Raw genomic sequence first — 25,635 nt, 5'->3', positions numbered from 1 at the left:
ATGATCAGGATCCAACAGTAGAAGACAGGGCTTGGTGGTTTTAGGAAATAACGGAGGCCATTAGAGATTGTAGGTAGATTCTCCAACATCATAAACAGCACTTATCGATGGAGCACCTCATTGCCTTTAAACTGCTCTGTGGCCAGGTCCTGCTACTAATAAAAGAACGGAAATAGGCTTGTTGGGACGGTATGTTTCAACCACTGTATTACGTACCTCTCCTTCTCAGGGTTGGAGGAAGATCAGGCGCCTTTAAGGATTCCAGACGCCTGTAGGTATCCCTGGGACTTCCACGAATGGAGATATTTATACTGACCCAGACGCAATCGTTTTGCTGTGCAGGGTGTTCAAACTTCTGCATTTGAGAAATGTCACCCAGTCTTTCGTATCCTAAAACAGCAGGTGGAACAAAAGCGCTTATCTTTTACTACACAAAACCTAGAGCCATACAATTCTCTATTCAGTGAGTGGGAATTCCTCAGTGTCCTTATGGTTTGCCCTGATACAGCACTAGAGCTAGAACATGCTTAAATATCTCTTAGTCGATTACTAGCGTCACATTCTTGCCATCCTCAGATGCATCTATAGCGATGGCGAGGTCCCATCGCAATGGTGGGAAAGCGTCATCGTCCCAGTGATGTAACTTCTTAAGAACTCCCCAGACTGACAGCTACAGCCCCATTAGTCTCATCAGTGTTGTGGTGTAAGTTGCTCGAACACATGGCGAGCAGGTAGCTATGTTGGCTCCTTGAGTCTTGAGGCCTTCCAGCTGCATCCCAGCGCGCTTTCCACAAAGTGCTCTCCACCACTTATAATTTGGTATACCTAGAGGCTGCTATATGTACAGCCTTTGCCAGACGTCAGCAGCTTATTACTATGTTTTTGGCATAAAAAAGACTTATGACACATATGGAGACATCACATCCTTTCTGCACCGCACGAATGGGGTCTCTGTGGACCGCTCAGAATCTTCATGCAGAGTTTTTTGTCGTTCTGTACTTTCCGAGTTGAAGTCTTCGGTCTCTGCAGTTCAGCCCATATCCAAGAGAATGGTGTCCCGCAGGGCTGTATTGAGTGTATCTCTACTTTTAGTTGCCATTAACGGCCTTGCAGCAGCTGTAGGACCGTCCGTCTCACCGTCTCTGTGTACAGACTACTTTTGCATTTCGTACTGCTGCTCCAGTACTGCTGTTGCTGAGCGGCGCCTACAGGGATCCATGCTCAAGGCACAGTCATGGGTTCTAGCCCATGGCTTCCAGTTTTCAGTCACAAAGTCGTGTGTCATGCACTTCTGTCGGCATGGTACTGTTCATCTGGAATCAGAAGTTTACCTTAATGACGATCCACTCACTGTAGTGGAGACATATCGATTCTTAGGACTGGTTTTCGATGCCCAATTGACTTGGCTTCCTGACCTTCGTCAACTGAAGTGGAAATGCTGGCAGCACCTCAGCGTCCTTCGCTGGCTGATCAACACCAACTGAGGTGCAGATCGCTCTACATTCCTGCACCTCTACAGAGCAATTGTTCAATCCCGCTTTGATTAGGGGAATTTGATTTTTGGTTTGGCGCCGCCCTCAGCGTTGTGTTTACTCGACCCAGTACACTGTGGCGTTCATTTAGCGACCGGAGCCTTTAGGACCAGTCCGTTGACCAACTTCCTGGTGGAGTCCCGAGTCCCTTTATTGAATGTTGGGCATACACAACTGTTCGCCAGTTACGTTTCAAACGTTCGTAGTTCTCGTGCGCCTCCGAATTACAGTGTCCTTTTCCCACCCACGGCGGTTCATCTCCCGCATCGGCTGCCCAGGTCAGGGCTTACAGTTGCAGTCCAAGTACAGTCTCTTCTCTCCGAACTGGAGTTCTTGCCTTTACCACCTATACTCGAGGTCGATTGACGTACACCTCCATGGTGTACACCTAGGCCGAAGCTTCGCCTGGACCTTTCACATGGTCCTGAGGATTCAGTTAACATCGCAGCTCTCCGCTTTCACTTCCTCTTGATTCTTGACGTGTACCGAGGACATGGAGTGGCTGATGGTCACGTCGGCATCGCGTATGTCCGTGGAGGACATATTGAAGAGCATTCCTTGTTCAATGGTTGCAGCGTTTTCACTACAGGGCTGGTGGATATATCTCGTGCTCTTGAGCACATCCGTTCATGCCGTAGGGAGTCGTTTCTTCTGTGTACTGACTCCTTGAGCAATCTTCATGCAGAATTTTTTGGCGCTCTGCACTTTCCGAGGTCAGTTCGTTGATCTCCTCAGTTCAGCCAACATTCAAGAGAATGGTGTCCCGCAGGGCTCTGTATTCAGTGTGATTCAATTTATCGTGCCCATTAATAGTCTGGCAACAGTTATGGTGTCCTCAGTATCACCTTTCCTCTATGCTGATGATTTTGCGTTTACTTTTGCTCGTCTAGTATTTCTGTTGCTGAACGGTGACTCAAGAAGCCATACAAAAGGTGCACACATGTGCCCTCACCTATGGTTTTCAGTTTCCAGCCGCCAAGACTTGCGTTATGCACTTCTGTAGTCGTCGTACTGGCCGCCCACATCAAAAACTTTACGTTGATTATCAACTATTTAACACAGCGGAGACTTATCGCTTTTTAGGACTGATCTTCGTCGCCCAGCTAACTTGGCTTCTCTATTTACGTCAGCTGAAGCAGAAGTCCTGGCAGCATCTTAACACTTTTCACCGCCTTAGTAACACTAGCTGGAGTGTAGATCGCTCTACACTTCTGCAGCTCTATAAAGCACTGATACAGTCGCGCCTTGTTTATATGAGTCTAGCCTTTGGTTGAGCATCGCCCTCATCATTGCAGATACTTGACCCAATTCACCACAGTCCACTTGCGACAGGAGCTTTCCGAACTAGCACTGTGAACAGCCTTCTCATGGAGGTTGGGGCCCCTCCATTGCAGATCATGCGTCAAAAACTGCTTGTGTGTAGTGCACCTCAGGATCGAAATTACCACCCCTTCTTTCCACACAGGGTAACCATTTACCCGCAACGGCGGACCAGGTCACACATTACAATAGCAGTCTGTTGTTGGTTCCTTCTTCCTGAATTCGAGAGTTCACCCCCCATCACCTTTCTTCAGGATTGGTTAATACACACTTCCGTAATCGATACGTCGCCCACCGTTTCGTTTGGACCTGTCACAAGGCCCAAAACTCGCATTTCATCCTGAGGTCTCCTGTCGCCAATGTTTCCCTATACTATCCAGAGCTCAGAGATAGTGTACGCTGCTGGCTCGATTTTAGATGGCCACGTTAGCTTCGCCTATGCTCACGTTCGACACACTGAAAATCACTCCTTGCTGGATAGCTGCATTGTTTTCACTGTATTGTTGGTAGCCAAGCCATCTATCCTGCTCTTGAATGGTTCAAATGGCTCTGAGCACTATGGGATTTAACATCTGTGGTCATCAGTCCCCTAGAACTTAGAACTACTTAAACCTAACTAACCTAAGGACATCACACACATCCATGCCCGAGGCAGGATTCGAACCTGCGACCGTAGCAGTCGCGCGGTTCCGGACTGAGCGCCTAGAACCGCTAGACCACCGCGGCCGGCCCTGCTCTTGAACATATCCACTCCCACTCTGGTGAGTTGTTTCTCATCTGTAGCGACTCCTTAAGCAACCTGCAGGCTCACGTCCAGTACTTTGCTATGAGTATCCAAGAGTCTGTTTATACCCTCAAACAATGGCGGATGTTCAGTGGCCCAGGTCACGTTAGTATCCCAGGAGATGAACGTGCTGAGTGACTGACCGAACAGGCTACTGGTAAACCTACACTGGGGATCGGCATACTGGAAACTGATCTGCAATCGGTATTACACCATAAAATTTTCAGGATCTGGAATACCGAATGGCACACCCCAACTACGCCAAATAAATTTCGTGCTATAAGGAGACATCAGATGTGTGGAGGTCGTCCATGAGAGCCACTCGCAGGGACTCCATTACCCTTTGACAGATCCATATCGGCCATACTTGGCTGACTCATAGTCATCTCCTCCGTCGTGAGTACCCACCTCATGTCTTCCAGTTCTCAATTAACAGTAGTCCGCATCTTGTTGGACCGTCCCCATCTACCTGCCTGAGGCGAGCCTTCAATCTTCCTGACACATTAGCTATGATGTCAGCTGATAATGCCTCAGTGGCAGATCAAGTTTTTTGTACGAGAGCGCGATCCTATCACTCAGTCTAAGCGTGAGAGCCTGGCCTTATCTCTGAAGCCCTCACCATACCTGCGTTTTTTACTCTTCCTCCTCCTCTTGTATTGTCTATTTGACTTCGTTTTGTTATGTGTCTGTACTTTGGCCTAAGAGTTTAGGCTGGCGTTTTGGTGGATTGAGAGTGGCTAGCGAATGGAAAATGGTTGACTTATGGAAAATGGTACTGATAGGCCTAACCTTAGTAGTTTTGTCCCTTTAAACACCAAACCAACTAACTAACCATCTTAGGAGACAATCTGTATCTTGGTGGACGGATGAGTGACGTTCAGCTATCCGGGAGGAATGACGATTTCAGTGCGGACTTTCAGCAGACAACCTCCTAGTCTTTCGATTCGTGGCAGCCAAGGCTTGAAGCGTAATGAAGGAAAGCAACAAAAGGTCATGGCAAGCGTCTTGTACTCTATAAACTGATCCACTTGTTCTGTGAAAGTATCGGAAACCATCCAAAGAATTTCAAGTAAACACAGTCGCTTACCAATAGCAGCAGTGCTGAAACAGGTGTGTCTCCAATCAGCCGGCCGCGGTGGCCGAGCGGTTCTAGGCACTTCAGTCCGGAACCACGCGGCTGCTACGGTCGCAGGTCGGAATCCGGCCTCGTGCATGATTGTGTGTGATGTCCTTAGGTTATTTAGGTTTAAGTAGTTCTAAGTTTAGGGGACTGATGACCTCAGCTGTTAAGTCCCGTAGTACGTAGAGCCATTTCAACCATTTCTCTCTGTCTCCAATCAGCATCTGGAGATACTGCTCAGATTCTGGCAGAGCACTTTGCAAAAACTGATGCCAATTCCAGCCAGAAGTCGGTGTTTCGCCGTTGCTGTGCGACTGTAGAGAGGGACAAGTTGTACTTGCAGGCTGCATTCTGTTGCTATAGATATGTCTTTTAAACATTTCTCTATGTTGAGTGTTTATGGAAAAAGTTCAAGGCAATCGTAAAATGCGTTTTAGACAGGTACGTGCCGAGTAAAACTATGAGGAACGGGAAAAACCCACCGTGGTTCAACAACAAAGTTAGGAAACTACTGCGAAAGCAAAGAGAGCTTCACTCCAAGTTTAAACGCAGCCAAAACCTCTCAGACAAACAGAAGCTAAACGATGTCAAAGTTAGCATAAGGAGTGCTATGCGCGAAGCGTTCAGTGAATTCGAAAGTAAAATTCTATGTACCGACTTGACAGAAAATCCTACGAAGTTCTGGTCTTACGTTAAAAAAGTAAGTGGCTCGAAACAGCATATCCAGACACTCCGGGATGATGATGGCATTGAAACAGAGGATGACACGCGTAAAGCTGAAATACTAAACACCTTTATCCAAAGCTGTTTCACAGAGGAAGACGGCACTGCAGCTTCTTCTCTAAATCCTCGCACAAACGAAAAAATGGCTGACATCGAAATATGTGTCCCAGGAATAGAAAATCAACTGGAATCACTCAACAGAGGAAAAACCACTGGACCTGACGGGATACCAATTCGATTCTACACAGAGTACGCGAAAGAACTTGCCCCCCTTCTAACAGCCGTGTACCGCAAGTCTCTAGAGGAACGGAAGGTTCCAAATGATTGGAAAAGAGCACAGGTAGTCCCAGTCTTCAAGACGGGTCGTCGAGCAGATGTGCAAAACTATAGATCTATATCTCTGACGTCGATCTGTTGTAGAATTTTAGAACATGTTTTTTGCTCGAGTATCATGTCGTTTTTGGAAACCCAGAATCTACTCTGTAGGAATCAACATGGATTCCGGAAACAGCGATCGAGTGAGACCCAACTCGCTTTATTTGTTCTTGAGACCCAGAAAATATTAGATACAGGCTCCCAGGTAGATGCTATTTTCCTTGACTTCCGGAAGGCTTTCGATACAGTTCCGCACTGTCGCCTGATAAACAAAGTAAGAGCCTACGGAATATCAGACGAGCTGTGTGGCTGGATTGAAGATCTTTTAGCAAACAGAACACAGCATGTTGTTGTCAATGGAGAGACGTCTACAGACGTAAGGTAACCTCTGGCGTGACACAGGGGAGTGTTATGGGACCATTGCTTCCATGCGTCTTTTCGCGTATGATGCTGTAGTATACAGAGAAGTTGCAGCATTAGAAAATTGTAGCGAAATGCAGGAAGATCTGCAGTGGATAGGCACTTGGTGCAGGGAGTGGCAACTGACCCTTAACATAGATAAATGTAATGTATTGCGAATACATAGAAAGAAGGATCCTTTATTGTATGATTATATGATAGCGGAATAAACACTGGTAGCAGTTACTTCTGTAAAATATCTGGGAATATGCGTGCAGAACGATTTGAAGTGGAATGATCACATAAAATTAATTGTTGGTAATGCGGGTACCAGGTTGAGATTCATTGGGAGAGTCCTTAGAAAATGTAGTCCATCAACAAAGGAGGTGGCTTACAAAACACTCGTTCGACCTATACTTGAGTATTGCTCATCAGTGTGGGATCCGTACCAGATCGGGTCGACGGAGGAGATAGAGAAGATCCAAAGAAGAGTGGCGCGTTTCGTCACAGGGTTATTTGGTAACCGTAATAGCGTTACGGAGATGTTTAACAAACTCATGTGGCAGACTCTGCAAGAGAGGCGTTCTGCATCGCGGTGTAGCTTGCTGTCCAGGTTTCGAGAGGGTGCGTTTCTGGATGAGGTATCGAATATATTGCTTCCCCCTACTTATACCTCCCGAGGAGATCACGGATGTAAAATTAGAGAGATTCGAGCGCGCACGGAGGCTTTCAGACAGTCGTTGTTCCCGCGAACCATACGCGACTGAAACAGAAAAGGGAGGTAATGACAGTGGCACATAAAGTGCCCTCCGCCACACACCGTTGGGTGGCTTGTGGAGTATAAATGTAGATGTAGATGTAGATGTAAAATGAAGAAGCGTTCTATAAACTACCCTCTTTTCTTTTAACTATAATAATCAGATTCAGAGAAATGCGTGCATTCTGTTACTATTGGCTGAATCAGGAGAACTAGCTACAGAAGTCCTCTTGTTAGGTTAGGTGTTGGTACCTTCGACTTCCCACCCTTTCCGCTAGGAGGAGAAAAAGAAAATTTCGGAGGATCCATTTCGGTTCCACGAGCAGCTAAGGAAAGAGGGGTCCACTCATACACAGCCCCACGTAGCTGAGTAAGCCTTATAGAACTGCAGTAGGTTTCCTAGAGGTTGCCAGTCAATGACTGTTCCACTTCAGCAGCCATGCACCTCATCAGTTTTTTTATATAGGTGTTTATTCAACGCCAGTAATCCAGGCGGTCGAGCCAAGATCCCCATTCCCTGAGACAAACAACGTTCCACCGCCGCGCCGCACGGTGGTCGCTGAAGAACGCCCAGAGCTTACGGTGGCAGGGGACTGACGGCGCTTACCAGCTTCCAGCTCAGGCACCCCGGGGTCGCCAAGCCCGTACTCAGCAAACAAACGCTGAGCCCCTGAGGACAAAAGTGTTTGACATTACGTGCAAAGTTTCTTGGAAGTCGCTGAGTGTTCCCTTTCTCAAATACTAGGTGAATCTTGTCTAGATAGTTTGCGCACTGTGAGTTAATCTACCTTAACACATAGTTACTAACTTCAGTACTCGACTTGCTGTGCTAAAAGTATAACGTAGGATTAAATGTCTTAATGAGTAGATTATGACAGCATTTTAAATTTTACAATCTCGAATATGGCTGTTAGGAGTAACTCTAAGATTCCAGTTAATAAGGTATAAAGTCAATCAGTTGTCAGTGTTTATTTATTCTAGACTTGACCTAGGTTTCTCTACCACTATGGGTATATTCTTCTAGAGAAGAAGGAATTACCGAGAACATTTAATTTGATAGCAACAAGTAATATCTTGCTTCAAATGGTGAATATAGAGTCACTACTGTTCTTAAATGGAAAAGAAAAGATGTTACTTATATGGATTACATTACGTAAAACATGTTACATTCACCATGAACTGAAGCGCTCAAGACACATATCTTCAATAAGCAATATCTCGTTTGCTTGTTAATAAACGTAGCTACAAAGTTGCATCCTCTAATGACAACAGCCTACACAATAACTTATTCCGTGATGTCAAAACCACAAAAGGACCATTGTACAGTTCTGATGTCTGCAAGATTACATGTGATGCATGTCGTATATTTTACTTTGGAAAAACGGGGAGGACTTCCAGTGTCAGCTGTAAAGAACACCTGTTGGGTAAGAAAGTTAGCAATAACCATAATTACCATAATTATATACTGGCAAAGGTCGTTAACGTCAGATAATAATGCTGAAAGAGTAGAAGGAATCGACACTCTAATCAAAGAAAAGGAAAGGAGCCGGCCGAAGTGACCGTGCGGTTAAAGGCGCTGCAGTCTGGAACCGCAAGACCGCTACGGTCGCAGGTACGAATCCTGCCTCGGGCATGGATGTTTGTGATGTCCTTAGGTTAGTTAGGTTTAACTAGTTCTAAGTTCTAGGGGACTAATGACCTCAGCAGTTGAGTCCCATAGTGCTCAGAGCCATTTGAACCAAAAGGAAAGGGTGGAAATTGAATATACTGGAGAAAATAAATATTTGGTCTCCTCTTAGACGAACAGATTCAATCGTGAAATAGAGGTGTCTTTAACCCATTGTCTAGTAATAGTAAAATAAAGGATTGACTATAGGAAAAATATTTAAATTTACGAATATCGGCATATTTTGTCTTACACACTTTTCTCAAAATTATGTTACATTTTTGATAGGAATTCTTTATAAGTATATCCTTACAATGTATTGAAGTGATGAGGAGTGAAGATAATACTGTTTTAGAAGATTTGTTTCTGTGGTATACCGGAAAAAATACAGACACTAGACATTTTTCACACTCATACCATGTATCACTTTTTATCATCCTTTCTTTGTACACTTCACTATTTCTGGAGGATGGTTTCTTGATGGAATTGGGGGAGGGGGGGGGGGTGGACTTAAGAAGACATGAAAACGACTGTTTATAACACGCGAAACATGGAAGGAAAAATAAATCGATTTTGCCACTTTTCAATGTTATACGACATGTCATGCCCTCTGTTAACTGAGAGGAAGAAACACCAACGAGCAGCTATAGCTGCTCGGTCCGTCTCACAAGTGGCTATGTAATAACGGATTTAAAACCTGCGCCCGGCTGTGAACCGGCCGTATAAGCCAATGGCTAACCCTTTGAGAGGCAATGGTTTCTGCATGAAAGCACCATTTTCTTATTTTTTCTTTTTAAGTACCCGTGCCTTCCGTGAGAAACCACCGATGTGACTGAAAGACAAAGACATCTAATGGTACACACTGAGGTATTTCTGTGAATGTTGTGCATTATGCAGTCACCTACAGCGTTGACAGCAAGAGCTAGCACATAGATTCTGGGAAATTGTGACCTTTCTTCTATTTATTTTATTTTTAAGGTGTTCATATTGAGGAGATTACTGACAGTGAAATTCAGTGTATTTATAGTTACTGGAACGTGCATTTATACTATTGATGTTATGAGCAGTTTCGAAAAAAAAAAACACGGGAGTAGCATGTTCTTTTGATAAAAATTTGCAAGACGGCAGACCTTCGGTCTCTTCATACTCTTATTAAGGGCCACCAAACCAGCCTATCTTGCATTTCAAAAACTTGAATTTGCACACATGCAAATAAATGTCATTTTGCTACTGTATTACACTGTCATGCAAAGTAGGTAATCAGATGCTAAGTACTGGTGTGCACACGATTGGGAGTAGGATGCATGCAAATCATAATTTCTGTTCATTTCATGCTGGAGACGAGTGGGAACTTTTGCTCTGTGAGGAGGTCAACCTCTCACAGCAGCAGCGAATGGTCAGAAGGCGGGGGAAACATCTGGTCACTGAGAATTGTGGACGGATCCCCGACCTGCCCGTGTCTGGCGGCTTCCTCTTTTGATGTCGGATCTCAGGGTCCAAAGCGATGGACGCTCGCTATTTTAACTGGGGCAGTTTTCTCGCGAAAGCCTGATGTGTTCAGCACGAACGCGCCAGCTCGGTGCCACGGCTGTGGTATGGTTTGGGACGCGTCGGAGAAATGGTCGCCGAGCTCCACGGGGTAGCCGACAGAGGTTCGCTACACATAGCGTCCCAGCTGTCATATTCCGTTGGCACCCAGAAATCTTCCCGCAAAAAGTCGTAGCAGTAGCTGTGATCAGCTGCTCGACTGGTACGTCAGTACACCATCGGGACTTGGCGGCAATGAATGGTACTGACGGCTACGTTGACGGAGTACGGTAGTGGGATTGTAGATAAATTCGTTGTAAGGCCATAATTGGCGAAATTATTGTTTATCGGCTACGATTGGCAGAGCTCTGGCACAGCGGAGTGGCCGTTCTCTGGGCACGGGGTGGAAGAAAATTTGAAGTTGTTTGTTCCTGGCTGCCACATAAGTTGGCCGTTTACTTTTGCTCGGTCTCCAAGGCGGAGCCTACACTCGTGCAGCGTAGCCGACCACGAGTGGCAGCCGTCATCAGGACGCCGCCTTGGGCCATACTGTCGGTGATATACGCAGCTCCGGCCTGTAGGGTTTCAGTTGATTCTTCAGCCACCCAAAATTAGAAATGAGGTTCCTCAGAAGTTGAATCTCAACAACCACTTTGTCTCCGTAGGTGATATCTTGATACTGGATCCGATTACCCACTTGTTTATCGATGATATACTTTTCGTAGTAGAGAAGCACACTAGATTCCATGCAGTGTCGTTTGTACTAGGTTCTTGCCGACACCTCTGTCAGATGATAACTATTTACATGTTTGGAATATGTTCATATACACGCTTGTTCATTGTAAAAATTTATGATCAATTTTGTGTTTAGTTTAAAGAAAATAAATGTAGTAAGTTTTAGGACGGTATTTATCTTTCAAACAGTCACACTCACCAGTATCTTTTAAAATCATCCTTTCTGCAGATAAGGGTCGCACAATAGCAAACATGTGGCTAGTTTCCAAATTTTTTAAATATTGGTGCCATTTTGCTTGTTATTTAGGACTACAACTTGTCTTGGTCATTATGTCTTAATGGAAGATACGAAGTATAGGAGTGTGTCTACAAATAATGCGAAATTGTTTTCAAATATATCTTAGGAAATGATTGGTGGTTGAAAACAGTGGTTACAAACTCAAACCATAACTTTAAAACACTTGATATTTTATTTCTTGCCAATTTCTTTTTGTATTCATTGCTTTCTATGATTATAAAGGTCAGTTTGTGGAAGACTTTGAAATTAATTTTGTTGTTATTGGTAACTGAAGGGTTAACGGTTCCCAGACGTTGCTCTCGACCTTGTAATACATCTACCTTTAAACCTAAATGGATACTCCACAAATCAAATTTAAGTGCCTGGCAGAGCGTTCATCGAACCACCTTCACAATTCTTTGTAATTCCATTCTCGTACAGCGCACGTAAATAACGAAGACCTATATCTTTCCGTAAGAGCTCTGATTCCCATTATTTTATCGTGGTGATCGTTTCTCCCTGTGTAGGTCGGTGTCAACAAAATATTTTCACCTTCAGAGGAGACAGTTGCTGACTGGAATTTCGTGAGAAGATTCCGTTGCAATGAAAAACGCCTTTCTTTTAATGATGTCCAGCTCAAATTCTGTATCATTTCAGTGACACTATGTCCCATATTCCGCGATAATACAAAACGTGCTGTCCTTCTTTGAACTTTTTCGATGTACTCCATCAGTCCTATCTGGTAAGGATCCCACACCGCGCAGCAGTATTCTAAAAGAGGGCGGACAAGTGTAGCGTAGGCAAATCTATTACATTTTCTAAGTGTCCTGCCAATAAAACGCAGTCTTTGGTTAGTCTTCCCCAAAACAGTTTCTGTGTGTTCCTTTCCTTTCAGCAGTCATGTGGATGACCTCACGTTTTTCGTCATTTATGGACACCTGCCAATTTTCGCACCATACAGATATCTTTTCTAAATCGTTTTGCAATTGGTTTTGATGACTTTATTATTCGATAAACGACAGTGTCATCAGCAAACCACCTAAGATGGCTGCTCGAATTGTCTCCCAAATCTTTTATATAGATAAGGGTATACGCTACCTTGGGGAACACCAGAACTCACTTCTATTTTACTCGATGACTTTCCGTCGGTTACTACCAACTGTGACCTCTCTGATGGGAAATCACAAATCCAGTCACATAACTGAGATGATATTCCATAAGCACGTAATTTCACTACAAGCCGCTAGTGTGGTACAGTGCAAAAAGCCTTCCGGAAATCCAGAAATACTTAATCGATCTGATATCGCTTGTCAATAGCACTCAACACTTCACCCGAATAAAGAGCTAGTTGTGTTTCGCAAGAACGGTGTTTTCTAAATCCATGTTGACTGTATGTCAATAGACCGTTTTCTTCGAAGTAATTCATAATGTTAGAACACAAAATACGTTCCAAAATAGTGCTTCATACCGACATTAATGATGTAGACCTGTTATTTAGTGGATTCCTCGTACTACCTATCTTGAATATTGGCATTACCTGTGCAACTTTTCAGTCTTTGGATATGGACCTTTCATCGAGCGAACTGTTGTATATGATTGTTAAGTATGGAGCTAATGCATCGGCATACTCTGAAAGGAACCTAATTGGTATACAGTCTGGACCAGAAGACTTGCTTTTATTGAGTGATTTAAGGTGCTTCACAACTCCGATGATATCTACTTCTACGTTACTCACGTTGGCAGCTGTTCTGGCTTCGGATTCTCGAATATTTACTTCGTCTTCTTTTCTGAAGGCATTGCAGATGGCTGTGTTTAGTATCTCCGCTTTGGCAGCACTGTCTTCAATAGTATCTCCATTGCTGTCGCGCAGAGAAGGAACTGACTGTTTCTTGCCGCTAACATACTTCACATACGACCAGAATCTCTTTGGAATTTCTGCCACGTGTCGAGACAAAGTTTCGTTGTGGAAACTTGGAAACTATTATAAGCATCTCGCACTGACGTCTGCGCTAAATTTCGAACTTCTGTAAAAGATCGCCAATCTTGGGGATTTAGCGTCTGTTTAAATGGCTCTGAGCAATATGGGACTTAACTTCTGAGGTCATCAGTCCCCGCATCTGTTTAAATTTGGCATGTTTCTTTCGTTGTTTCTGCAACACTATTCTAACCCGTTTTGTGTACCGAAGAGCATCAGCTCCGTCGTTTGTTAATTTGTTTGGTATAAATCTCTCAATTGCTGCCGATACTATTTCTATGAATTCTAACCACATCTGGTTTGCACTTATATTGTTAATTTGGAAGGAGTGCATATTCTCTCTCAGAAAGGCGTAAGTGAACTTTATTCTGCTGTTTTGAATAGGTATATTTTTCGTTTATTTTTGCAGGGTTTGGGGGTTGCAATATTCAGTCTCGCTACGACAACCCTGTGTTCACTAATTTCTGTAACAGTTTTGAGCTCGTTATTAACTCAGGATTAATTGTTGCTAAGAGGTCAAGCGTGTTTTCACAACCGTTTACTATTCGCGTGGGCTCATGAACTAACTGCTCCAAATAATTTTCAGAGATGATATTTTGTGCGTTCCTCTGGAATTAAACATGTATTTTCGCCAACAAATCGAGGGTAAATTAAAGTCACCACCAACTATAGTCGTATGAGTCGGGTACGTGTTTGAAATCAAACTCAAGTTTTCTTTGAACCTTTCAGCAACTTTATTATCTGAACTGGGAGGTCGGTAGAAGGATCCAGTTATTATTTTATTCTGGTTGCAAAAAATGACCTCTGCCCCCACTAACTCACAGGAACTATCTACTTCAATTTCGCGACAAGATAAAATACTTCTAACAGCAACAAACACGCCACCGCCAACCGTGTTTAGCCAATCCTTTCCGAACACCGTTAGGTTCTTTGCAAAAATTTTGGCTTAGCCTACCTCCAGCTTTAGCCAGTTTTCATTGCCTATAATGATTTGAGCATCAGTGCTTTCTATTAGCGCTTGGAGCTCTGGTGCTTTCCCAACACAGCTACCTTGACGCTGTACATTACCAACATCACTTACTCTTCAGAATCGTTGTTTCCCTGACGTACATCTAGTAATGCTTTTCGTTACTTTGGCGAGATACCATTGTTTCTTTGACAAGCTAGTTTATCACAAGAGGGCGCTGTTAATTACTTCTTGTAACGTCGTTTTCAAATCTTCAGGGTTTCATATTTTCAAATTTTTTTCTGGATAAATAGACTACTTATGCCTTCATGTTAGTAGGCTTTTCTGCTTTGTTGCCTTATACTGTGAAAAATTCAGTAAAGGATTACAAAAGGTGTTTGGAGTTTAACTGCAGATGTTGTGATCGCAGGAAACTTGTTATGTATCCTCTTCAGTGTTTTAGTTGCTTTTTCTCTGCACCTAACAGGCTTCCCAGAAACACGTCACAAATTTAATAACTGATATTTTCTACACTGTTGCAACCGGACCACAAAGTGTACTGCACCTGTCAGTCTAGAATAAACGTTTTGCGCCAATGAGTCCAAACTTCAAAATCTGACCTGCTGTCCCAGGTTTTTGCTATTGCCACACGTACTTGGAGGTACTAACCGAGCTAAAAAAATACTTCTAATAGCTGCAATTATTAGACAGCAAATGAAGCAATTAATATTTATTTCTGTTTAGTATACTGTCCTCAGTCGCCAATAAAAATATCTGCATAGTACTTTTTACTTCTTTCAGTTTTATCTGAGATTTCTAAAGCTACGGATATGGAAATTGGTATTTGACTTACCAGTTAGAAGTAAAAAAAAAAAAAAAATACGTGCTCCAATCTTTTTGGAGATTTATTCCTCTAAGGGGTGAAACAGGAGATGAAAAGTCTCCGAAGTTATTTTATTATGAAATTTTTTTAAGCTAAATCTACGAAGATTTGTATTTGGCCTATCCGTTAGAAATTAAAAATATGCGTTGCACTGTTATTGGAAATTCAACTCCTTAGGGGTTCAGTAGAGAGGAAAATTATTAAGAATATATTTCGTTGTATTAAACAATTTTAAAAGCTTAAGATATGAAAACTGGTATTTTACTTCTCAGTTAGATGTAAAGAAATATTTTGGATAAAAGTTCCTAAGCAAATAACCCCACAAGAACGTATGAGTGTGCGTGTGTGCTCGTACGTGTGTGTGAGTTTCTCTCTCTCTCTCTCTCTATCTATCTCTCTCTCCCTCTCTCTCGTGTGTGTGTGTGTGTGTGTTTTGGGAGCTTATGGGGGCTCAACGGCGAGGTTAACAGCGGGCTCATACTCATTAAAGCAAAACAATGTGGATAAAATCTCTAAAATAGTTACACACTCATGCATTCAAATTGATCACACAACTACTCTCACTGAAAACAGCGAAGAAAGATTAAAACTAGGTATACATGAGATTAAAACACAAGTAAAACGACAAAGGAGCCAAAAAAGGCACAGATAAATGTCGTTTGCAGATCACTTACTGAAAACAGGGATGAGCCATTCACCCTGTTAACACAATCCCTAAGATTTTCGGAAGAATGTGGGACAATTCATATAACTTTACAGTTCAAACCACGTCCGTTTGACCGTTAAATAAACTAGTGGGCAGATCCGTCGGCAAATTCTACGTGGCTTGCTGGGCGGAAAATAAAACGTAGTCCAATAAAATGTGGCGCACAGTAATCTGTACTCCACAAGTACCACACATTGGAGGGTTCTCTCGTCGAAGTAAGAAGGGAGGCGTCATAGGGCTGTGGCCTATGCGAAGACGAGTAGTCCCGTCGACGTGGCTGAGAGGAGGTACACCATGCTGTAACGGTAACGCTGTTCGCCTTAAGCGAAAATCGATGCTAACGTTATACCTCTCCGAGGAATTTTTGAGAAGTTGTGACAGTATGTAACCCAATGGAAACAGAACAATCAACCTGGGTTTCATTTACGAAACACTCCAGTAGAGTATTACCAGCAGTAAACAGGTGGGTCAGGAATAGACGTATTCCCAGCACAAAAGCATGTTCTAACATTACATATTAAAATCGGTCGGAATCCTGATCCTCATTAGTCATTCTTGTGTCAAGCAACATAATAAAGCAGAAGGCAGTGCTAAGACTAGCGCTAACTCTTTGCTTGTATCTGTTCACACTAGAACACAGGTAAATGTGCTACTAACTAGAAAGTCAAACAAATAAATGGCCAGTGGGATAGTAATCAGTAACATCTACCTCTCAACAACACGTGCCTTAAGTGAACTAGTTGCAACAGTTTATAGAACCAATTACCAGCACACACCAAACTAGTAGTAACACTAAACAGGGAGAGCGCGAAATGATTCTGATTTAAATCAGGGAGTCTGTTAATGATCATACTCTATAGCATCATTGCTTAGTGCAGGATCTCTATGGCTGAGCATTAGCCAGCTGGCATTAGAATTGCAAACACAGTGGGTATTTCTTTCTTAAACTCGGTTTCAAGCAATTAAACAGAATGTAAATGTAACTACACAGGTTCTGAAGGAGCCTTTGTTTTGCTTCATTATTAATTATGTAAAGCACAACAAACTATAACTCTTTAAATAAAAAATTTGCTTTGATAAGCAGTCTTTTAACCTACTCAAAATATAATTGGCTGTGCAAATACCAACATAACATTACATTTGAATTCAAACACTTTCTCATGAAATGAACACTGATTAACTCCATAATTCTGATCAAAGAGCACATATGTCGTAATTAATAAATTTTTTCAATTCATAGTAAATTTATTATTTTTCGTCAGCTTTTGCAGTAAGGGAAATTATTTGAGGCAATGACTGCAGATTGGCCTAAAAATTCACTGGAAATGGGGTATTTCTCAAACTATAAGACTGAACTTTAAACACTGTAACTCCACACATTAGAAAGCAATCATAACTATTTTTACAGCTGCCAAATAAGTCGGAATTAAATTCACTAGGATAGGATTCCTGTCCATGTTTGTCATTTTGGATAATTACGAGTGTAAGATGGAATTTTTAGCAGCACCACGAATATTATTAAAATCAATCAAATTTCACAAATACATGGTCCATTTACAGAGTGCCAAATATAAGCAATTTAGTGGAAGGCTGGTGGTACTGGTGGCGTAATTTGCAGTAGCTGTTAACATGGCGGCGAAGCAGTCATAGCAGTACTGTTGACCTTGCCGTGTTATAGATCTTCCTGGCGTCGAAATTATAATTCTATACGGCCAAGAAACCGTGCCATGATAATATTATCACCAAATGCATCATCTGAGGCCCATAAGTACTGCTCTTCATCCGTTACTGTTGGCGAACTGTTAAACAGAGCACTTCTCAGCCCAGACTACTTACCCGTCGCAAAGGACGAGTTGTCACTTGCGCACCATCCACACTTTCTCCTCTCCGCCAGGCTACTTCCGTAGCTACGGGGCTTCCCCACATCTTTTACATTCACCACTACGTTCCCTAACTATGGACCATGTCATTTACAGTAAGTTACTGATGTGGTGTCACCGCCAGACACCACACTTGCTAGGTGGTAGCCTTTAAATCGGCCGCGGTCCGGTAGTATACGTCGGACCCGCGTGTCGCCACTGTCAGTGATTGCAGACCGAGCGCCGCCACACGGCAGGTCTAGAGAGACTTCCTAGCACTCGTCCCAGTTAGACAGCCGACTTCGCTAGCGATGGTTCACTGACAAATTACGCTCTCATTTGCCGAGACGATAGTTAGCATAGCCTTCAGCTACGTCATTTGCTACGACCTAGCAAGGCGCCATTATCAATTGCTATTTATCTTGTGATGCATGTACCGTCTGACCGATGTTCACCAATTATGGATTAAAGTTAAGTATTCCAGAAGCTACGTACCTTTTTTGATAGTCTCTATTCCTTTAACTGTTCCAGACCTCACACCAGCCTGCGTGAGCTTAAACGCGTGCCTTTCGGCATCCTCTCATAGTGGCTTGGCTGTCTTGCCAAGTCACAACAACTGACAATAATTCCAGTACTTATTGAAATTCACAAGCACATTTTATACATCGTTCAAAAGTTTCACATAACTGAAACATGTATACATAGTCAATGAATTTCCATGATAGATACAATACATAAGCAACGCTACAAATTTACGTAGAAATATCGATACAGATACAAAATAAGTCGAATATAGGTTTTACAATCGCCACATTGTGGGCTTTACTAGACACGGCTTATTGTCCGGCATTTCCACTCACTCATCATCCCACCGACGCAAGACCCGAGATCAACAGTGCACTTGGGGCACACTACTCTTGGTTGTAAAGGAGGAGCCACTTGGGGCAAACCTGGTAAAGCCGCCCACATCGGATTTGGTTGTTCTTCTCCTCCAAAATTGTATCAACTGCTGTGGGTATCACACTGACTGGAATAGGGACTGCAAAGTTCCTCTTTAAGAACGGAAGATCCAGGAGATCAAAACGACAAAGCGCATTCCGTAATGGTGAAGCCAAGAAGTTACACAAGTCAATGCAGCCGCCCATTTTCGCTGTCTTCTTTTCTTCGTCCTCAATCAGCCAATCCAGAAAACCAATGCCACCACTGAAACGGATATTGCTGGTGACAGGACTGGTACCTACATTTGTCAATGCACTTGTGCTGCCGCAGTTCCTTTGAAGCCTGCCCTTCCCCAGAACTTCAGGAAAGGCTATGGTTGCTGACATCGTGGAGCTTCCTGGCCCTTGAAAGGTCAAGTGCTCTCCACCGCCCAGCGCTGCTACAACCACTACCACTTCCGTGGTTGTGGCTCCAAAGCCACCTCAGGCCAAAAACTCGAAGGAGAAGAATCGCCCATTGACAGAGACAGAAGTGCACATTATCCTATCTGATGTCCCTCTCGAATCTTCTTTGGAGCCAATGTCGGACTAACGCTATCATCTCGCCTCCACCCACTGCAGCTCCACCCCCCCCCCTTCCTACTTCACCCTCCCTTCCCGCTCCGTCAGTAAGTCAGGATGAGCATTAATGGGTTCAGGAGACGTACAGGGGAACTGAAACTGCTAGCAGAGGTACGGCCTGTGTTTAAAAGGAACACATTTTAAAGATACTGATTCCTTACACTATACTGAAAGGATGACTTGGCTGGGGACAGAGCCGAGAGAAGGGTTGTTGTGTATATTAATAACGCACATTAGTTCTCTGCTCTCCACCTGGCTACTAAACTGCAAGCAGTTACTGTCGAAATTCATGGGTGTCAGAGGATCACTTTGCCAACTGTATATGGTTCTGCAAGAGAGCCTGAGACTCTCAGGGATCTTGTTGAATAAATCCCATGAAAATTTCTATTACTGAGAGGCTTCAATGCGTCTTGTGGGACTCGACCTCTACTTGCCCTTGGGGTCGGCTTTTGGAGAGCCTCATGTCATCCTCAATACAGGTACTTACACTCATTCCTATACTGCTACTGGGTCATTCTCAGCCATCGACCAATGTTCCTGTTCTCCAGCCCTTGCATAGCCCGTCCAGTGGGAGGTCACTGACGAAATTCATTCCAGTGATCATTAAACAATCCGCATTCACCTACTGCATGGGGCACTACCTGCAGAGAAGCCACCAGAATGGATGGTCAGTGGGGCTAACTGGACGCTGTTCAGCCAACTGTCGGTGTTTATAAATTGTGCCAGTGTTCGAGAATGGGTGGACCACTTTACAAGACAGTTCCATCACGCAGCTCACTTATCCATCCCAGAGTCCTCAGGTCATCCGAGGAGGCGACCTGTACCTTGGTGGAGGAATGATTGCTGTTCAGCAATCTGGGACAGGCGTGTGGCTCTTCTACGATTTAATTGCTGTCCTCTAGCAGACAATCGCATAGCCTTTCGAGTCGTGAGAGCCAAGGCTCGACGCGTAAATTACAACAAGACAAGGTCGTGGCAAGCGTTCCTGGATTCTATAAACCTTTCTACTTGTTCTACGAAAGTATGGGAAATCATCTGGAACTCTTCTGGTAAACAGTCGTTTACCAGCAGCAGCAATCCTGAAACAGGTGCATCGTCAAACAGCGGGAGCCTCCAAAGAACACCTGCAGATATGGCTCAGACGTTGCAGAGTATTTTGCAAAAACTATTGACAGCGAAAGGCAGGATCCAGTGTTCCGCGAGAAACTGTGAGACTGTACAGAGGGGCAAGTCGAACTTCAGATACAGCATTTCTGAGTCCTACAACTCCCCTTTCTCCGTGTGGGAGCTGGCATCGACATTGTCCGAAACTTACGACCTGCACCCGGTCACGAGCAAATCCGGTATTGCAAGTTCCGACTTTTGCCAGCGGCGTCAAAAGAAATGGTCCTCGAGAGTTTTAATCTGATATGGCAGGTAAACAACTTCCCCCACTAGTGGAGGGACGAAATGCTGATACTCAAACCAGGAAAAGACCACATGTATTCCAGTAGTTACATGAGTACTGCATTAACGAGCTGTGTGGCAAAAACCCTGGAGCGAATGATTAGTGGTCGTCTAGTCTGGTGGTTAGAGACCAGGAAACTCCATAGCAGCTCTCATTGTGAATTCCGGAGATTTCGGTCTGCTGCCGATAGCCTAACCCTCCTAGAGGCCGCTATTTAGCAGTCTTTCCTATGTTAACACCACTGATTTTTCATCTTTTTTGATGTCAGTAAGGCATAGACCATAGCACTTGAAAATAGAGTATTCTTGCGTAACTCTATCAACGGGGCTTTCATTGCTCCATCCCCACCTTCTTACTGTCTTATTGGGCTTTTTTACTCGAGTTCGTGACAAGCAGCCAGATCGATCTCAGGTGGAGAATGGTGTCCTTCAGTGCAGAGTCTTGTTATTCCCTTTGCCACAGTCATAGACAGTATCACATCTACGGTAAGGAGTCCCGTACACTGTTCCTTATTTGTGGACGATTTTGCTATTGCTGTTCCTCCTCCAGTGAGCCGCCTGTTGGAGCTTAGATTGCGGAGTTTAGAGTGGGCTGCATTTTAGAGACTAGATTTCTTGACCTTATTTTTGATTGCAAATTGTCGTGGTTGCCACACCTGAGGGACCTGAAAGCCTGAATCCTAAAGGCGCTAAGGATCATAAAGTGCTTTAGCCACAGGTCTTGGGGAGGGGACAGGGCATGTTTTCTCCGGTTTTGTAGGGCTTTCGTGCATTCGCAGCTGGACTATGGGTGCACGATGTATGAAACGGCAACATCATCTTCACAATCTTTAATGCTGTCCACCATGACTGGATTCGGCTAGCCATGGGTGCTTATAATACCAGTTGCATACCCAATCTCTGTGCTGACGCCAGTGAACCGCCACTTCCCATCCGGCGGCGGTTACTCATGTTGCGTCAGGCATGTAAGTTCCTCGCAGATACGACTTCGACCGCGTACCATGCTGTTGCTCGTCCACCTCTGGAACGCCTTTTCCCCATCCGTTCATAATACCATTTAGGAACAGCGTGCGGTGTGTCTGAAGTCACTTGGCGTGGCACAAATCTGGCCCCAAATCCAGGGTTTTAACTGTCCGCCACCCTGGTTACTGGAGAGATCCAGAGGACTTTTAGACCTGGTGCTGTACAGGAGATATTCCAGTTTTGTATACATTTTCAAATATTTCATCTGCACACCACAACCATGAGGGCTATTCGGAAAGTAAGGAACGATAGGTCGTGAAATGGAAACCACAGTGAAAATCAAAACTGTTTCATCTGCAACGATTAGCTACACCTTCCAGCTACTTCTCTACACAGTCGCCGCTCAGACTTATGACATCTGTCATACCGTTGTACCAACTTTTCATTTCCATCGTTGCAGAAGACAGCCGCCAGTGCTTTTCGACAATTTTGTACTCTGGACTGCAGCTCGTTGTCTGTGTCAAGCCGGCCGAAGTGGCCGCGCGGTTCTGGCACTGCAGTCTGGAACCGCAAGACCGCTACGGTCGCAGGTTCGAATCCTGCCTCGGGCATGGATGTGTGTGATGTCCTTAGGTTAGTTAGGTTTAACTAGTTCTAAGTTCTAGGGGACTAATGACCTCAGCAGTTGAGTCCCATAGTGCTCAGAGCCCCCTTTGTCTGTGTCAAAATATTGTCTTCATAGCCAGCGGTTCATTTGAGCAGAGATGAACCTCAGCGATAGCTAGTTATGGGTTGTATTGTGGGTGATCAAACACTCCCCATCGAAAACGCTGCAAGAGCATTTTCATTGCCACTGCAGAATGCGGCCGATAATTATCGTGTAGAACGACCAGCATGACGGATACGTTATGTGTGAATTGCATAGCTTCAGGCGAAATCTTTCGCCAGGCCCACATACTTTGCGGGAGACGCTAATTTCTAGCCGTATTTACGTTCCCACTGTGAGCTCAGAACTGAAAAGAGCGACATGATGCGATCGACGGGCGTTCTATACACAGTGCCCAATGCATCTGTGCAACGCTTCATCAGATTTTCACTGTATTTTCCATTTCGCGACCGAACGTCCCTTACTTTCCGAATAACCCTCGTATGTAGCTGTCTTTAGAGATGGGTCGAAACAGTGGGACATTGCTGGTTGCTCTCTTCTTTTTTCGGACAATGCCCTCAAAGTCCGACTGCCTCAAGACTACATTACTGGTCATTAAAATTGCTACACCAAGAAGAAATGCATATGATAAACGGGTATTCATTGGACAAATGTATTACACTAGAACTGACATGTGATTCATTTTCATGCAATTTGGGTACATAGATCCTGAGAAATCAGTGCACAGGTACAGCTGTCCGCGCAGCTGCAGCACGATACCACAGTTGCTCGGCCACCATTCGCCAGACGTTTTCAATTGGTGAGATATCTGGAGAACGTGCTGGCGCCGGCCACAGTGGCCGAGCGGTTCTACGCGCTACAGTCTGGAACCGCGCGACCGCTACGGTTGCAGGTTCGAATCCTGCCTCGGGCAAGGATGTGTGTGTTGTCCTTAGGTTAGTTAGGTTTAAGTAATTCTAAGTTCTAGGGGACTGATGACCACAGCAGATAAGTCCCATAGTGCTCAGACCCATTGTGCTGGCCAAGGCAGCAGTCGAACATTTTCTGTATCCAGAAAGGCCTGTACAGGACCTGCAACATGCGGTCGTGCATTATCCTGCTGAAATGTAGGGTTTCGCAGGGATCGAATGAAGGGTAGAGCCACGGGTCGTAACACATCTGAAATGTAACGTCATGATGCTGTAAACAGAATCTGGATTCATCCGAAAAAATGACGTTTTGCCATTCGTGCACCCTGGTTCGCTCCTGTCTGTGATGCAGCGTCAATGGTAACCGCCGCCATGGTCTCCGAGCTGATAGTACATGCTGCTGCAAACGTTGTCGAACTGTTCGTGCAGATGCTTGTTGTCTTGCAATCGTCCCCATCTGTTCACTCAGGGATCGAGATGTGGCTGCACGATCCATTACAGCCATCTCGACTGCTAGTGATACGAGGCCGTTGGGGTCCAGCACGGCGTTCCTTATTACCCTCCTGAACCCACCGATTCCATATTCTACTAACAGTCATTGGATCTCGACCAACGCGAGCAGTAATGTCGCGATACGATAAACCGCAATCGCGATAGGCTACAATTCGACCTTTATCAAGGTCGGAAAAGTGATTGTACGTATTTCTCCTCCTTACACGAGGCATCACAACAACGGTTCATCAGGCAACTTCGGTCAACTGCTGTTTGTGTATGAGAAATCGGTTGGAAACTTTCCTCATGTCAGCACGTTGTAGGTGGCACCACCGGCACCAACCTTGTGTGAACGCTCTGAAAAGCTAATCATTTGCATATCACAGCATCTTCTCCCTTCGGTTGAATGTCGCGTCTGTAGCACGTCATCTTCGTGGTGTAGCAATTTTAATGGCCAGTAGTGTGTACTATCTTCGACAGAGAATTATATACGATATTGCTGGCACTAGATCAGATGAGACGTCCATTCAAGTGCTAAATGTCTGATCTGTTCCGATTCTCTGACTGTCGTTCATTCTCTGAAACGTTTGTACCGAGCAGAAAAAGTAGTCCGGAATATGCAGTATGCTGTGCTCCAACTACAACGATTGGGGAAAGACGTGTTTTTCTGCTGTGTACTAGGGCACATGGGACTTGCAGAGAACAAAAGGGTGGATCTAACAGCCAAGGAGGGATGTCGTGATCCTCAGGTATTTCAGTGCTATAACCTCACCATTGAGCTCCAGAGTCTTGCGTCGGTAGGAGGATGAGTAACTGGAAGTGGCAGACAATAAACTGCATCTAGTAAAGCCCAAAACTCGGCCATGGTGTATCTGCTTCCTGCCAAGGCGACGGCCCCAGGTCGTCTTTACTCGTCTTCGCATAGGCCACAGCCCTATGACGCCTGGCTTCTCGCTCCGTTGGGAGGTCCCTCCAACGTGTGGTGCTGTGCGACTCATTTCGTTGGACTCTTTATTTCTTTTCCGACCAGCGGGTCGCGGCGGATTTTCTGACTCATCGACACTCTCTTCTAAGTAACATTCAAACGAGTGAGTTTCGCGTTTTAATATTTTGTGAGTTGCTTAACATTTTTCTGAAGATTTTAGGGAGATATTTTAGGTTTCTATCAGGGTAACTGGCTCACCCAAATTCTTTCGAAGTAGTCAGGCACTGACATTTTCCTTGGGCTTTCTCTTTGCCTTCCTTCTCGTTCTAGTTGTGTTTTGATCTCATGTACAGCTACTTTCACTCTTTTTTTCGCTGTTTCAGAGCCTGTAAGATAAAGTGATTGCGTCCTTGATTCTGGTGCATGAGTGTTGAACAATTTTCGAGATTTTAACAACATTCGTTTGTTTTAATGAGTGCAAATGCGCTGATATCCTTGCCATTGAGCGACCATAAGCTTCAAATATTATCGTCATCATCAAACATATTCGAATTTTTCCTCGCTGACACATCCAGCAGTTTGTTTTTACGCTGCTGCATACGAACGGCTCACCTCTTCTAGAGGACAGCGGCAGCACGCGGAACATGCGCCGTGAGTGTCAAGGGGGAAGCGCCACTGCCCCGGCAGGCCACGTGCCGATCGGTCTGTGTCCTCCGCGGGGTCGAATTCATCTGCAGCAATCTGCGTGCGGCGCGCCAGGACACGTTCACAAGCAAGCTTTCCCACGGATTCGTTACGAAACTGGGTCGGAACCCCGCGCTGTCAATCGTTATGCGCTGGCAATAATGACCAATGGACAGCTGTCGTGTACACCGAACACTTTAAACGACTGATCACCGAGCCGAGAGCGGGTAGGGATGTGTGTGTGGGGGGAGAAGGGGGGGAGAAGGGGGGAGGAGGACAGCTTGTGTAGTGAAACAAAGGGCGTAAGGAACTCCGAAGTGCCCTCTGGAACTTGCCCTTGACGCCGTGAGAATCTAGTTATTTCCAGTATGTCCCATCCAATAGGAAGCGATTTTAATATGATTCAA

The sequence above is a fragment of the Schistocerca serialis genome, chromosome 7 (genome assembly GCF_023864345.2).
Source record: "Schistocerca serialis cubense isolate TAMUIC-IGC-003099 chromosome 7, iqSchSeri2.2, whole genome shotgun sequence".
NCBI classification, from domain to species: domain Eukaryota; kingdom Metazoa; phylum Arthropoda; class Insecta; order Orthoptera; family Acrididae; genus Schistocerca; species Schistocerca serialis.
This window is presented reverse-complemented; position numbering follows the sequence as displayed.